The following is a 16,765-nucleotide window of genomic DNA, read 5'->3' on the forward strand; positions in this document are numbered from 1 at the left end:
AACCAGAGCAGTGCACAGAAATGCCGTTTACCTTCCCGCTGGAGCTGTACCTAATTATCTACTTGCACTTTGACGTGCTTTTGAACTGCTAGGTTGGCAGGAGCAGGGACTGAGCAACGGGAGCTCACCCCGTCGCGGGGATTCGAACCGCCGACCTTCTGATCGGCAAGTCCTAGGCTCTGTGGTTTAACCCACAGCACCACCTGTGTCCCATCAGTGAGACATGCTCCCATATAAATGTGTGTAGGATTGCAGCCTTAAAGGAGAACATCTTGGAGAGATACACACACATTTTTTTGAGAGAGCTTGGATGTGTATGTTACCCTATATAATAGAAAGAAAGAAAGAAAGAAAGAAAGAAAGAAAGAAAGAAAGAAACCAAATTCCTATCTGTATTTGACTGGCATTTGATCGGCCATGATTCTGGTGTCTTAAGTTGCTATCCTAAGCCTGGGGCGGGGATAATCAAATGCAGTTGAACCACCGGCAAAGTTCCCTGCTGGGCTTTCTTCAGCAGGGTGAATAAGTATCTTTTGCTCTTTACTCCTTTTCAATACCTCTATGGCAGTGCAGTGAAATAAATGGGATTAAACTATACCAGCTCCCTGGCTGATATGGCTTAATCAGTGGTCTGGGGGCTTGTTTCAAGGTCTGTAGAAGCTTTGTATCCTTCTGAGCCAAGCCTTCTCCTGGCCCTCCTACATGCACACATACACACCCTTTTCAGCCATACTGATCCTGGAGCTCCAACATAGGTAGGACAAGACATCTGAAAGCCTCCCTTTCCAAAAGCACTCTATCTCTTTGCACTCTCAGAGATGGTTATCCAATATTTTTACATGGTCCTTAAAATGCCCTCCTGGAGGCCATCGGGTTGCAGGGTCAGGCTGTTTGTGCTTTTAAAACTGCAACAAGAATGGTAAAATGCAAGTATAAGGCAAAGGTTGGATGGATCTTCATCTCTAGGGTGACACAGGCTAGATGAGTGAAGACCCAGGATGCAGGGAGTCTGGAAAAATCAGGAAAGGGTTTTTTTCTTTTCTTTTCTTTTACCAATAACTTGTTTTCAACTTTTGAAACAGAAACTGGATATTTTGCAGAACGCAGAGGGAAAGAAACTGATATGAACTATTTTCCCTTTTGGAATGACTGTAGTGCTTTGTAACATAAGGATTAGGTTGCTTCAATCAGGAAGTATGATCTCTACACAAGACAATCTAGCAGCATTATAGAACTGCTCCTGGGTTTCCAGTAGGCATGGATGCAACACTCACATCCAAGCTATGTTTCTGCACTTAGAGGGTCTTGCTGCCTTCGTGAGAAGAGCATATTTGACCCTCCTTTTCTTGTGAGCTGCTGTTCGGCTACTTCTGCTAAAGTGGCCAAAGGTCCTTGCTAAAGGTCAATCTTCTCCTCTGTTGGAGAGGTCAAATAACAACAGAAGGCTGTGAACATAAGGAGACATTGATTTGAAACATACTATCAGCCCTGTGGCTTTCTTTCTTTCTTTCTCTCTTTTTAAAAAAGAAGTTGATCTAACTCAGTTGCTGTATTCCCCTGGGGTGGGAGGGAACTCCAGAAGGATGGATTCCAGAGGCAAAAGTAGGTGAAGCAATGTATGGGACAGTTATTTACTGTAGGCTACCATGCAGGTCAAGGGACGCGGGTGGCGCTGTGGGTTAAACCACAGAGCCTAGGACTTGCCAATCAGAAGGTCGGTGGCTTGAATCGCCATGATAAGGTGAGCTCCCGTTGCTCGGTCCCTGCTCCTGCCCACCTAGCAGTTCGAAAGCACGTCAAAGGGCAAGTAGATAAATAGGTACCACTCCGGCAGGAAGGTGAACAGTGTTTATGTGTGCTGCTCTGGTTCGCCAGAAGCGTCTTAGTCATGCTACATGACCTGGAAGCTGTACGCCGGCTCCTTCAGCCAATAAAGCGAGATGAGCGCCGCAACCCCAGAGTCGGTCATGACTGGACCTAATGGTCAGGGGTCCCTTTACCTTTACCTTTACCATTACCATGCAGGTCAGAAGTTTCCATCCTCCATCCTTCCAGGAAAGCCATAGACATTATCACAGTCCAGTGATGCATTTCCAGCCAGGCAATAGCACTCAAGGAGGATATGGAGCCTAGTATGGCCTTGGTGTGGCCTGGGGATGGGTCCATGACCTGCAGAGAGCCTGGAGGACCAAATAAAAGAGGCTGCTGGCCTGCAGACCTAAGGTTCCTGGATGCAGTACATCTCCTGGCTTTCCCAGGTCTGACTTCAGCACTGGCCCCATTGTGGTGGCAGCTTCTTGGGCCATATCAGTCCTTGTCTTCCTAGCAACGTAGCTTGAAATCTTTGAGTAAATTCCTTTGAGTAAATTCCTGTTCAGAGTCCAGCTCCCTGACAGCACGAACACAACCTCGGAAGCACAGTGCGCCGTACAATTTGGGGAAGTCATAATCACAGTGTGAATTTAATGTAATAATTTAAATGTCGTAATTATGAGGGGAAAATATGTGCTCGTTTATTCTTCTGCAACTCAAGGGGGGGACGCATTATTAGTATATCTTAGGGTGGAATTTATCTTCTTAGAGTTCTAATTATGGAACTTCTTAGTTTAGTAAATGCCGTTTGGACGACCAACTGCTTGGCAGAATGTTAATTTGGTCCCCATGATGCATAATAAAAAAATGTAAGGGTTGCCAAAGAAGGAGATGCCATTTTCAAACAATGTACTTTGGAATAATTTGCTTGGTGATAGCAGGCACAGTTGCCATTTCACCTCCTGGATACAGCCCTAAAATGTAGTTCTGTTGCAATTCAGTATTGGGAAGACTACTTTGTAAATCAGGGGTTGGGAACCTCAAACCCAGGGGCCCAATCTGGTCCTCTCTATTTCTCCCTCAGGGCTGTCTTCAGACCACTCCCGCTCCCACAGACCCCACTTTCCCTGAGTGCTTCTGGCCACTCAGAATGAATGAGGAGACTGAGAGGAGCCATGATAGCCATCCTCAAATATCTCGAGGGCTATCACGTGGACAAGGGAACAAGCTTGTTTTCTCCTGTTCTGGAGGGTAGGACTCAAACCAATGGCTTGAAGTGACAAGAAAGGAGATTCTGACTCAACATCGGGGGAAACTTTCTGACAGTAAGAGCAGTTCAACAATGGAACAGATTCCCTTGGGAGGTTTTAGGCCCTTCTTCCTCAGAGGTTTTTGAGCAGTAGTTGGATGGCCATCTGTCATGGATGCATTGCAGGGGGTTGGCCACTGTGAGAAAATGATGCTAGACTAGATGGGCCATTGGCCTGATCCAGCAGGTATCTTATTTTCTTGTCAATAGACCTCTCCTGTATTCAACTGCGCCATTGGGGCCAGACTGACTACTGGGCAGAAGTCTATGGCTTCATTGAGCAAAATGTGCAGGCGAGCTCCCAAACACTGCAGCTTATCACACACATTGTGACATTGGCAAAGTAATGCACTAAGTGTAACCAACATGGTGACTTCCAGAAATATCTGGTCTACAATGTCCATCATCCCTGCCTGTTGACCTTGCTGCCTGGGGCAGATGGTAGCTGGAGTCCCACAACATCTGGAGGGCATCGTGCTACCTCCCCCTGAAATGTGCATTGCCATCTGAAGAGCCCATCCCAGAGACTAGCATTACCTAACTGCACCAAGTCTGCAAGCAGCTCACTGGGTGGAGCATGAGACACTTAATCTCATGGTTGTGGGTTCGAACCCCACGTCGGGCAAAATATTCCTCCATTGCCGGGGTTAGGCCCTCATGTTGCCTTCCAACTCTACAATTCTAGGGTTATCTTTAGATTTGCTTTGTGGTTTTTTCCTAGGGCCATTGTGGGAAGCAACAGGGCAAAGTGACTCTCTCTGTGTCTTCTACTATTTAAACTGAGCTTTCTCTTTTCACCCTCCCCTCCTGCCTCCCACTTTCCCAGCCCCATGAGGTGGAGACAGGATACATCTGCATCCTTTAAAATCATCTTGCTTGTTCCATGTGCCGGAATAGAGTTGTCTGAATATTAATTATGGTTTCAGCGAAGTTCATAGGTTGAACTGGGGGGACTGAGAATCCTGCCTTCACTCTCAGCCACCTGCTTAGATTGTCAGTGTTTATCTGCTTGAGTGAACTTAAATCAGTTTCTCTAAGTGAAAGGCTGGTTGCTCCAAGCAGATGTTAGTGCTCAGAACCGATGTACAGCCTGCCATTAGCATATGTAGCCTAATCCTAATAAATAGAGGGGACTGTACCACTTTCAAGGTGATTCCTCCGATCAAGGACCCAGCATCCCTCCCCCCCCCCAATTTGGGCTGCTCCTCTCCCCCTCCCTCCCCAATTGGTGGATATCTCTAGATTTGGACACAGAACATCCCAGGCCCCCGCCCCCTTCCAGTGGTCTTCTCTGTTTACGCTGCATTGGAATGATTAATGATACTGTGCATTGTAACTAAATTGTACCGCCATTATCACCAGGTCACTGGTGACAACTAGATATATCATCTCAGGGGTTTATATACAGATAACAATTTTACCTACGCGAATAAAGGCGAGGCTGGATGTCGGCCTCATGTTAATGCCAGTGTCTCCGCATATTGGAAAGGCTGTAATGCACTGAACATGGGGATTTCATTAGAGCAGCATCCGTCCGGGAGCAATGACGGAGTGGATAGTTTGTCAGCCCGAGTCCCATTATCACCGAGAGCAGCAGCTTCTTTTTTCCCCTGCCTAGGAAAGTATTTTTGTTGCATTGGCATTCACTTCAGGTCTCAAAGGAACCCACACAAGTGTTGCAAAATCTTATGACCCAATTTATTGGGGATCGGCAATCGGCGTTGCCTCCCTTTGCAATGGAGGATGTATCGTGCATGTGAGCAGACCCTCTTGGTGGTGGCACCATACTTGTAAGATAAAATCAGGCGGCTACAACTGCATTGACCTAAGTTATCAGAGGTCAGGGGCTTTGATCCCAATATCCTCTGTGTAAGCAGAAGCTGCTTTCATTTGGACAGGGTGCGGGGGAATGATCTGAAAGGCTTCCTCAAGCCCTTTGTGTTGGCTTGAGGGCTTGATAATGGGATACAGAGTTATTAACATTTCACAATGCCCTTACCTGCTGTTAAGCGTGGAACAATACGAGTTTGGAATGTGAACTGCCTTGAACATTGTGTAAAGGGGGAAAAAGTATAACTGTTGAAGATCACAAGAGTCCAAGCTGTCTCCCTTGTCAGCATCTCGTGATGGTCTGTTGGAATTGTGGGACTTAGTATTTGGTATGTGTGTTAGGAATACAGTGGTACCTCGGGTTACATACCCTTCAGGTTACATACACTTCAGGTTACAGACACCGCTAACCTAGAAACAGTACCTCAGGTTAAGAATTTTGCTTTAGGGTGAGAATAGAAATCACGTGGCCAACTATTAGCTAAAGTGGTAAAGGTAAAGGGACCCCTGACCATTAGGTCCAGTCGTGGCTAACTCTGGGGTTGTAGTGGTCATCTCGCTTTATTGGCCGAGGGAGCCGGCGTACAGCTTCTGGGTCATGTGGCCAGCATGACTAAGCTGCTTCTGGCGAACCAGAGCAGCACACAGAAAGGCTGTTTACCTTCACACATGAGTGGTACCTATTTATCTACTTGCACTTGGACATGCTTTTGAACTGCTAGGTTGGCAGGAGCAGGGACCGAACAATGGGAGCTCACCCTGTTGCGAGGATTCGAACCGCCGACCTTCTGATTGGCAAGTCCTAGGCTCTGTGGTTTAACCCACAGCGCCACCCACGTCCCAGCTAAAGTGGTACCTCAGGTTAAAAACTGTTTCAGGTTAAGAACAGACCTCCAGAACAAATTAAGTTCTTAACCTGAGGTACCACTGTATAGGAAGAGCCCTGCTGGATCAGGCAAAATGGCCCGTCTCATCCAGAATCCTCTTCTCGCACTGGCCAACCAGATGCCCGTGAGAAGCCTGCAAGTTGGAAATGAGGACAATAGCACTCTGCTCATCTGTGATTCCAGCCAGAACCGTAGCTAGGTGATCTTGCGCCCCTGGCAGAACTGTCTAAATTGCGCCCCCCCCTAGCCACAGACAAATTATCTCTTCATTCTGTCTCTTCTTCAACCTCCTCCCCCCACCCATTAATTCACCCTGTACTTAAAACCTTTTTCTTATGAGGCAATAATTGATATTTATAGACATATTTAGGGACATATTTTAAAGCCAATTTTGCGCCCATCCTCGCTTGCACTCCTGGTGCCCCCCCCCCCCCAGCTATGGCCCTGATTCCAGCAACTGACTTTCAGAATCATTACTGCCTCTGACGGTGGAGGCAGAGCATAGCCCTCGATACCTTTGCCTTGCATGAATTTGCCAAATCTTCTTTTTAAGCTATCTAAGTTGGCAGCCATCGCTATGCACTGTGTGGAGAAGAGCTTCTCTTTTATCTTCTTGAACCCTCCAACCTTCAGCATCGTCGGGTGTCTGTGAATTCTAGTCATATGAGAAATGGAGAAAAAACTTTTCTCTATTCATTTCCCCCACATCATGCATAATTTTTAAAAATTCTATCCTGTTGCCTTTTACTTGTCCTTTCTCTAAACCAAAAATCCCAGGCACTGCAACCTTTATCCCTGTGGGTTGTCTCCCCCATCACTTACCACAACAGATCTCCCAGCTACCATCCCTCCACCCAAAAATTAGCCCTCTTACTACAGGCCAGAAGCAGAGAGGATTAGGCTTAGTGGTGTGTGGTCAGGGGACTAAGGGAACTAGGCTAGTCCCCTAAATGTTCCTGGTAAATTAGAGTATCCAAGTATTAAAGAGTTTGGATTGGATTTGATATCCCACTTTATCACTACCTGAAGGAGTCTCAAAGCGGCTAACAACCTCCTTTCCCTTCCTCCCCCACAACAAACACTCTGTGAGGTGAGTGAGACTGAGAGACTTCAGAGAAGTGTGACTAGCCCAAGGTCACCCAGCAGCTGCATGTGGAGGAGCGGGGAAGCGAACCCGGTTCACCAAATTATGAATTCACTGCTCTTAACCACTACACAACACTGGCGCATGGTCCAAGAGCCTGCCCACCACCTTCCCAAAGCCTGCCCAGCTTTAGGAAGGAGGCAGCAGAGCTCCAGAATCCTATCATAGGTCTGGTGCCTCCTCGTCAAAGGCCAGGAATCTTCTGCCCAGCTTAAGGAGGGAGGTGCAATGCTTATGTGCATGACATTCTAATGTCACCCCTCAATTGCCCTTACAAGATGGCACCTCTGGCCCAAACTGTTCCCCTGTGAAAAAAATCACTGCACACCACTGATTAGGCTGCCAGTTGATGATTTGCCTCAACACAGAGGCAAATGCCATGCAGAATGCCGCAGCAAGACTCCTTACGGGGTCCTCGCCACGGGATCACATTCACCCAGTGCTATACCAGCTGCACTGGCTCCCGGTGGAGTATAGGATCAGGTTTAAGGTGCTGGTTTAAACCTTTAAAGCCCTATATGGCCTAGGACCCTCGTACATACCGGACCGCCTCTCCTGGTATGTCCCACGAAGGACCCTACGATCTTCAAACAGAAACATTTTGGGGGTCCCAGGCCACAGGGAGGTTAGGCTGGCCTCAACCAGAGCCAGTGCTTTTTCGGCTGTGGCCCTGATCTGGTGGAACGCTCTGTCACAAGAGACTAGGGCTCTGTGGGACTTGACATCTTTCCACAGGGCCTGCAAGACAAGGCACAGTCTGGCCCCCTCCTTTGGTAATCCTCACAGAACTCTACCTCAATGGTTGCCATTAATTTGGTTTTGAATTTATTTTAAAATGAATTGATTTTAGAATGTTGTGTTACCTTTATTGTTGTTAGCCACTCTGAGACCGGCTTTGGCTGGGGAGGGTGGGATATAAATAAATTATTATTATTATTACTACTACTACTACTATTATTATTATTAACACATGCAGGGATGTCTTAAGCATATGCAGCATCGGGGTGCAAAGATCCAACCTCCCCAGTTCCAGGCATACAGGAGGGTGGAGCCAGCCAGCTGGCTGCCTCAGAGTCTTGTTGGCTCGGTCACCCCAGATTTCATGGCACAGAGCCGCCCATAGCAGAAGAGCCCACCGCGGCGCTCCAACCAACGGGCGGGCTCTTCCCCAGACTCAACTCTCAGGCCCTGGACACTTGGCCTGGCGCCCCTGAGAGCCCGGTGTCCGGGTGCCCCACACCCCTAGTGCCTTTGGGTAAGACGGCCCTGAACACATGACCTTCTTCTTATCTCCTTATCCATGCCACAGTTTAGAAAACAGTGCAGATATTACTGTAAGGTCGTCGCAAATAGTTCCAAGGGGCTTGAGCAAGGGAGCTTAAAGTTGCGACGATATGGGGAACCCCCTACTCACACACATACATATACCCCCCCCACACACACAACATCACTGCTCTGTTAATGGTATTGATTCCTGCAAAAGGTCTTTAATGGGTGATGGGCCCCCCAAAAAACGTCTCTCTGAGTCTTCTACAGGAAAAGAAATTAAAACTTACACGCAGAACCCTTCCCCAGGTAGAAAGTGTCTGTTCGACAATTTAGGCATCGTAAAACTTGGGTTGATCCTTATCAATTCATTTTGATTCCACCGACGGTTTGCTTTGTTTCCCCACCCCCACCCCCGCTCTTTCCCTTTTTCTGCGCTTATTGATCCTGACCTAGGAAAAAGGCTATTAATCTTGAAGCCAGAAAAGATCAGAGATAAGTCAAAAATGTGCTTGTTGTTACACAGCGGTGTGAAACATTGTCTTGCTGTGTGTGCATGGGGGGGGGGGAGGGAGAGGGAGGGAGGCTCATGGAGGAGAAAGAAAGAAAGAAAGAAAGAAAGAAAGAAAGAAAGACCACCACTCTGGTCCTGTGTGAAAGGAGGAGGCGGGGGGGGGGGAGACTCCTGTGGGTGAGAATTACCTCATTGGGTTTATGGGATGGATGGCCAAGAGGCACAGCGAGAGGGCAGACAGAGGATGGAAGAGACAGACAGTCTGAGCGAGGGATGTACTAGCATCTGTCCTTTAGGCTCCAAGAGATGGTTTTGTAGGACACTGGCATATCCCAATGCCATTTAAGATGATGTGTAGCTTTTAATGAAAAGGCAGCAGAGACGGGCTGTCTCCATCATGGTCTCCCTCTTTTCTTGGCTCACTGGGGGCGAGTAATTTGCCCATAACTCTTTTTCAGGTCAGATTAGAAGCATTCCTCCATCTGTATGTAAGATAGTTGGCACTCAGTCCAGTCTTCTCTCTCTCTCTCTGAAATGTTAGTGTTGTGCACAAATCATTTGCTCCAAATTCTCAGGCTGAGCCTCCATCTTCTCTTTTCTTGAATTGAAATTTCCTTCTGGCCAAAAACACAGACTGGTCCTGCTTGGATGTCAAAATATCCACCTTCCTGAGACTCTTCCTTCCTAGTGATCTGTGGACGCTGACACTTTGATAAGTTTGTGGGTCCAGTCTCCTTTTCTGTTGAGCCCAGATGTCTAATTTATTTGCTCTTCTCCCAGCTCTTCCTGGAGGATTACCTGACTGGACAAGTTTCCTTCAGGATTTGAAGTGTGTGTGTGTGTGTGTGTGTGTGTGTGTGTGTGTGAGAGAGAGAGAGAGAGAGAGAGAGAGAGAGAGAGAGAGAGAGAGAGAAATCACCCACAAGCACACTTCCCAACAAAACCAATTTCTGGGAATCACAAGTGGGGGAGTGTTGTTGTGCTTGTGACCTGCTTGGGGGCTTCCCATGGTGGGCCTCTGCTTGGTCACTGGAGCAACAGAATGGTGAGCTACATAGACATTTGGCCCAGTCCAACAGGGATCTTCTGATGTTCTTACAAATGAGCTATGATCAACTTTGTGGAAGGGTGTGATGAACCTTTTAATACAGATCCTCACATTAGACTGCAATGAGTGCACCGGTGATTCTTGCAGAAAACACCAAAACCTTGGAGTTCAAAGCTTCGCACAAGGCCAGGAGAGTGAGAGGCATTATATCCTTGCCACCAGGCCCCATCAACAGGACAACAGTTGGCCGCAGAACGTCATCCACGTGTACAAGCTCCATGCATGAAATGGAATCCTGAGTGCATCAGAACTCTACACGTGTAGAGCAGGCTCCCAGTCGTAGACCTTCTCCTGCCAAATAATGGTGTGGTTGATCCTTCATCCCATTATCCCACTTTCTTCCTGCCGCTTTAAGAATTTGCCTAGCCCTCCCTTGAACTTTGCCTATCCCTGTTTCTTGTTTGCAGAAGGATTGCATTTTTCCTTTTGTTTTTTGCCCACATGCCCATTGTCCTCTACCTTGTGTGAAGATATTGAGATGCTGGTTTCCTGCCTCTTGTTTACTTTGGCTCCAGGAGTGCTGCCTGCTTGAATCAGCCCCTTGTGCTCAGAAAAGGATGAAGTCGCCTACGCAGTTTCAGAGCTCCATCTCTCTCTCCCTCTCTCTCCTTCCCTCCTCAGGTTATGATCAGACAAGTCACTGAGCCAGAGGCTGCCCATCTGCCTTGACTGTGATCATCAGTGCACTTGAGTGTGTGCGCACACACTTTTAACTTCAAAGTCTCTGGTCCCCAGGGCTCTTCTCAAACCCACTTTTGAATTAAGAATGAGATGGCCGTCCCCTGCAAAGCAGATCTGGACCAGAACCCTAGATTGTGACAGGGGCAGAAAGGGCCCAGGATCTGCCACCTTCTTGCCCAGAGTTCTGCTACACCCCTGATTGTATTGACTGGTTTTCTTTACAAAATACAGTGTTAGGGGAAGATCCTGTTGATTCAGGTTTTGATGCTGACAATACATTGGGGGAAGAGTATCAGTTTATATCCTGTCCTGTCTTGGGCTGCAACATGAAGGATAGCTCACTCAGTAGAGCATGAGATTGTTCATCTCAGGGTTGTATGTTGGAGCCCCACATTGGGTGAAAAATTCTTGCATTGCAGAAGATGATTCTCATGGCCCCTTCCAAGTCGATGATTCAAGCTTCAAGCTTTCCTTCAAGGACCTCAACACCAGTGGCTACTAGCCATGATGGCTGTACTCCACTGTCTGAAGCAGTAACACGTCTGAATACTAGGTGCTACAGACCACAGGAGGGGAGAGGGCTCTTGTGCTCAGGTCCTGCCTCTGGGTGGCCACTGTGAGAACAGGATGCTTCCCTAGATGGGCCACTGGCTTGATCCAGCAAGCTCTTCTTAGGTTCTAAGTAGTCTAAGAGTCAGTGTGGTGTAGGGGTTAAGAGCGGTGGACTCGTAATCTGGTGAACCGAGTTCGCTTACCCGCTCCTCCACATGCAGCTGCTGCGTGACCTTGGGCTAGTCACACTTTCTTGAAGTCTCTCAGCTCCACTCACCTCACAGAGTGTTTGATGTGGGGGAGGAAGGGAAAGGAGAATGTTAGCTGCTTTGAGACTCCTTCAGGTAGTTATAAAGCGGGATATCAAACCCAAACTCTTCTTCTTCTATGTACTCCTCCTTCAAATGTTGCACAAGCAGGCTTGGCAGGGATTTGTTTTTGCAAGTAACAAAATATGCATATTTTTTATTTGTATATACAGTCAACCTCATGTTACGTTTGCTTCATGTTACGTTCTTTCAGGTTACGTCCTGCAGCGACCCGGAAGTACCAGAAAGGGTTACTTCTGGGTTTCACTGCTTGTGCGTGCGCAGAAGCACCAAATCGTGCCACGCACCTGCGCAGATACGGCGCTTCAGGTTGCTCTCTTTTCATGTTGCAAACGGGCCTCCGGAACGGATCCCGTTCGCAACCAGAGGTACCACTGTAATTGTTAGTAATACTAATTAAGAATCAAGAGCAGGGGAAGAAATACATTTGCTAAAGAGATGGTGTCTTCAAGGCTCTTGAATGCTTCTTCATTTCATTTCTACGCCACTTTATATTTTTAAGAAAAAATGGTTTGCAACACATCCGGAGAGTTCTGAGTACCCTCCTCCCATCAAGCAAAATATCAGGACCAAAGGCAGTAGGGCATGAGACAATAGGGTTGAGAAATACTGTCCCACTACCCAGAGGAACGTTCCTCTGGGATTGCATCCAAAGTTAGTTACACTCAGAGCAGATGCATAGAAATCAATGGGCACGACTAACTTACATAGGTGTGTTAATTTCAATGAGTATACTCTGAGTAGAACTTAGTTGGCCCATGGTCTTTAGAGGAAGTCAAAAAATTACTTCCAGTTTATTGGGACATTTCATTAGATGTCCCATGGTACACCCAGAGATGACACAGTCCTTTCAGTTGGGAGTCTTGGCTAATCTTTGCTCTCCAGCAAGTGCATGCATTTTCAGATATTCCTAATACGCATGAAGTGTAATAATCACCAGCATCCTAAGTCTGTATCTTAAAATGCAAAATGTAAGGAGGCACTACCAAAGTCTTTGCCCCAAACTGTTAGGTGTCCACAAACAAGCTTTTCCCTCCATGATTGTTGTAAGTGTTGTTTTCATGCTATATATGGATGGATTTAACATATATGAAATTACAGTGGTACCTCTGGTTACAGACGCTTCAGGTTACAGATGCTTCAGGTTACAGACTCCGCTAACCCAAAAATAGTACCTCTGGTTAAGAACTTTGCTTCAGGATGAGAACAGAAATTGTGCACCGGCTGCTGGAGACCCCATTAGCTAAAGTGGTGCTTCAGGTCCAGAACAGTTTCAGGTTAAGAACGGACCTCCGGAACGAATTAAGTATGTAACCAGAGGTACCACTGTATTTGGATGCTCTAAAACTAAAAGTAAATGCTATGTATTATGGGGAAAGCCCACAGGGAATTTTGCAATGGGGACTAGGGACTGACTTAGAAGAAAATGAATGCAAAAGGTGGAATGTCCTCTCTTCTTCCCCCGCCCCCCTCATTCTCTCACACACCTCACAAACACCCTCCGATCTGTTGCAAAACAAGCAAGCAAGCAAAGAAAGGTGGAAATGTTCGGTGTGTTGCAATCATTCCCTCATGGGTTCTACACCAGAGCACCCCTTTATTGAGCGCCTGCCCCCTGCCCCACGCTGTTGGAAACATCCCGAGCAACAGATCATGATGAAAACGAAGAAATACGCAGGCGAACCCCTTATCTCTGGAAGTAACGTACTTTGCCAGCCTCTACCCCTGCTGGCTGGACCGAAGCGTTATTGCATAATCGCATTCACACGCATGCACGGAGGGTAGGAGGGGCGAGGGGCAGGCGAGGGAAACAGGAGCGGGAGAAAACAGTTTATCTCGTTGCCGCTTTGCTCCCCGGTGTCGCTTGATTGCCTGATTGATATTTCTGACACATTTTTCCATGACTGAAGCTGTGATCCTCCAAGTTCAACGGCTTGCCCAATGAAATAAGATCCCTTTGTATAAATTTCTTTTGAAGACTCCATGCACGCGTTGCCGCTAGTTACCACGTCATCATATTCCTCTTCCCCGGCGCCGCCGCTGGTGATCAAGCCTGTATATTTTTAGCTGTTTGTTCGCATTATAAATCCTGCAGGCTTTAAGCTTTGCCAGGTACTCCTGGTATAATTTACCTTTTGGTTTAATGAGAAATAGGAGCTGAGTCAGGGATAAAGGTGTGTTAAGTCAACACAAATAATCATAGGAGATATCAGCGGAGGAGAATTGGAGAGGAACACAACACGCAAGTGAGTTGGTATAATGGTCCACAGTGCATTTAGTCCTATAGTTCAGGGGTGGGCAGGCAATACGGCAGGATTTAATGGTTGATTTCTGGGTGATTCGCAGTGGATTACCAAGGGCTTCTGACTTCCAAATGTCAATAAAAAGGTCACTTGGCCCAACCTAAGTTTTCCTCCCAGGTGTCCATGCTTCACACACACAATTAATCCCTAAAACCAGTGCTATTTTTAATAATAATAATAATATAGTAGTAGTAGTAGTAATTTATTTATACCCTGCCCATCTGGGTGGCTCCCAACAGATTAAAAACAGAATAAAACATCAAACATTAAAAACTTCTCTAAACAGGGCTGCCTTCAGATGTCTTCTAAAAGTCAGATAGTTGTTTATTTCCTTGACATCTGATGGGAGGGCATTCTACAGGGCGGGTGCCACCATCGAGAAGGCCCTCTGCCTGGTTTCTAGAAAAAGAGATGCCAGAACTCGCCATGAATGCCCTTCTTCTCTTACCTATAATGGCAATGGGACCCAGCTGAGAGGTGCTGGAACTCGGCACCTGAAAAAAAGCCCTGCCTGCAACCACCCTGTTTGGTACCTTAAGAGGCTGCGACAGATTCCAAGGTCATGCAATGAGCTTCACGACTGAGTGGAGATCTGAACCCTGATCTCCCAGGTCTAACCACTAAACCACGCTGGCTTCCTAGAGTTCTTCTGCTATGGGGCAGTGTTATAAATTAAGTAGGTAACTAAATGTGGTGAAAGCAAAATGTCACTTAGAGAAGGATCTGAAATATTTTCTTTCACGCTTGCATTTGTTTTAATCTGGATTGTTTTATTTGATGTTTTAATTTGTGGTCAGCTGCTTTGAGATTTTGAAAAAGAAAAAAGAGAAAGAGAGAGATAAGGAAAAAGAGATAGAAGAGCTTTCAAGAGGAAATAGAAAAGATACAGTTCAGAGATTAAATAACTTCTGATTCCTCACCAGTCTCTCTCTCCCCCCCCTCTTTTTATGACCTTTGATTTGTTTTGGGGGGGCTTTTGGGGTTGTTGGTTTAAAAAATAAATAAATCTGAAACTGAGCAGGAAAAATTGCGTTCGTTGCTGTGCCCATTTTCCCTCTGAGCTTACCTACCAGAAAGTCGCCCAGAGGAGGAATAAAAGACCTGGACTGACAGAGGTTCCCCAGACCACCTCTAAATCATGGATTATCTAGCAACAAGTTTCAGAGCTGTACCTATTTATATGTATGCTTCTGTTATCTCTTGTGTATAAATGTGTTTTTCCCCAGATTGACTTCCAGCTTCTGGAAATGGATACTTTGGTTTCATATCTAGTGGCATTGTGAAGGGGTGTGTTTGTGTGTGTGTGTGTGTGTGTGTGTGTGTGTGTGTGTGTGTGTGGCAGGGATGGTGTAAATTGACTCTGGCGTCATAAGATACTAAACAATATCATGAGGAGCAATGGTAGTTCCTGGCCTGTATGCATCTCTGCACAGAGTTTTCTCCTTAATCCCTTTCTGTTGCGAGTGCAATGTAAAGAAAAGATTCATCTGCATCTGTGTGATGACATCTCAGTGTCAGGGCGTGCATATTTATTATAGATAAGCTGTCAAAATGTGTGTTGTCAATTTCGCCCGATACTCGAGATTTAATGGCATGCATCAAAGACGGAAAATCTTTACCATTAATATTAATACGAATCTAGATTATAAGACTCCATCATTGTAGGTATCAATCAACCACTCCTTAAAATGCGTCACTCAAGTTGATATGCTTTATAGACAATTAACGTGTGCCATTCAGAACCATCTAGGAAAGAAAATGGGCCGTTGGAGGGTGGAGAAGATAATATTCAGATTTGAAGGCATTTAGGGAACTTGTTCCTGGCATTCTTCTCTAGGTGGGCATATTTCTATTTTGCTGGACTCTTTTCTCTCTTTGACGTACCGAGCGACACTACCTCCAATATGCCCTTCTCTGCTCTTCCAATAGTGTTTATATCCAGAGATAACTGTGTCCCACCTGGTTCTCTCCATTCCATCAAATTTATGCTATGCTCACTATATGTTCACTATATGACCAAGCACTTCAGTTCTCCCATCTTGGCTCAGAGGCTTCTAGCAATGGCATACTTGTATACCATCTCTTTCTTAGCATGTTTCTCCCCTTTGTCCTGAGTTGAAGTGTCTTCCAAGTCCATGACACCTTTGGTAAAGGCTGTTCTCCAATTGGAGTGTTCTCAGGCCAGTGTTTCCCAGTTGTTGGTATTTATAGTAGATTTTTTAAGATTTGCCATGAGAGAGTCCTTAAACCTCTTTTGTTGACCACCAGCATTACACTTCCCATTTTTATGTTCGGAATAGAGTAGCTGCTTTGGAAGACGATCATCAGGCATCCAAACAACGTGACCAGTCCAATGAAGTTGATGTTGAAGAATCATTGCTTCAACACTGGTGATCTTTGCTTCTTCCAGTACACTGGCTTCCCAAGTGATGTGTAAAAAATTCCAGAGACTGTTGATGGAATCTTTTGAGGGGTTGGAGGTGGCGTTTATAAGTGGTCCATGTTTCATAAGCCTACAGTAAGGTTGATAGTACAATAGCTTTGTAAACAAGCATTTTGGTTTCCCTGAGAATGTCGTGGTCCTCAAACACTCTGCACTTCAATCGGGAGAAAGCTGCACTCGCAGAGCTCAGGCAATCCTGGATTTTGGCATCAATGTTGGCCCTTGTGGAAAGATAACTGCCCAGGTAGAAGTGATTGACATTTTCCAATGTTACACCATTGAGTTGGACTTGTAGAGAGAGTTGTTTTGTGCTTGTTCTCACAGTGGCCAGTCAGATGCCCCAGTTGGAAACTGGGCAAGGCACAAGAACACTCTCCACTCCAATGGTTCTCAGCAGCTGGTATCACTCTGTCATGCCCCATACTCTGGTTTGCCTGTTTTCACTGACCCTAAAATACCTTCTGGCTTTATTTAGGATACTTTACAACTGGGAATATGCAGCATTTGTTTTCACGAGGGCAGCATTGTAGATATTTGCTACAACGTGATGTTGCAGTCATCCAGTGATGAACATGCCTGGGTGAAGC

The 16,765-nt window shown here is 46.3% G+C and overlaps 1 protein-coding gene across 10 annotated transcripts in view; it reads left to right on the top strand.

Annotated features, from left to right (window-relative positions):
- Positions 1-16,765, top strand: part of CELF4 (CUGBP Elav-like family member 4) — a 797,596-nt gene that overhangs the window by 44,089 nt on the left and 736,742 nt on the right. The window lies entirely within an intron of this gene.

Source organism: Podarcis muralis, chromosome 11 (assembly GCF_964188315.1).
Source record: "Podarcis muralis chromosome 11, rPodMur119.hap1.1, whole genome shotgun sequence".
Classification (NCBI taxonomy): Eukaryota; Metazoa; Chordata; class Lepidosauria; order Squamata; family Lacertidae; genus Podarcis; species Podarcis muralis.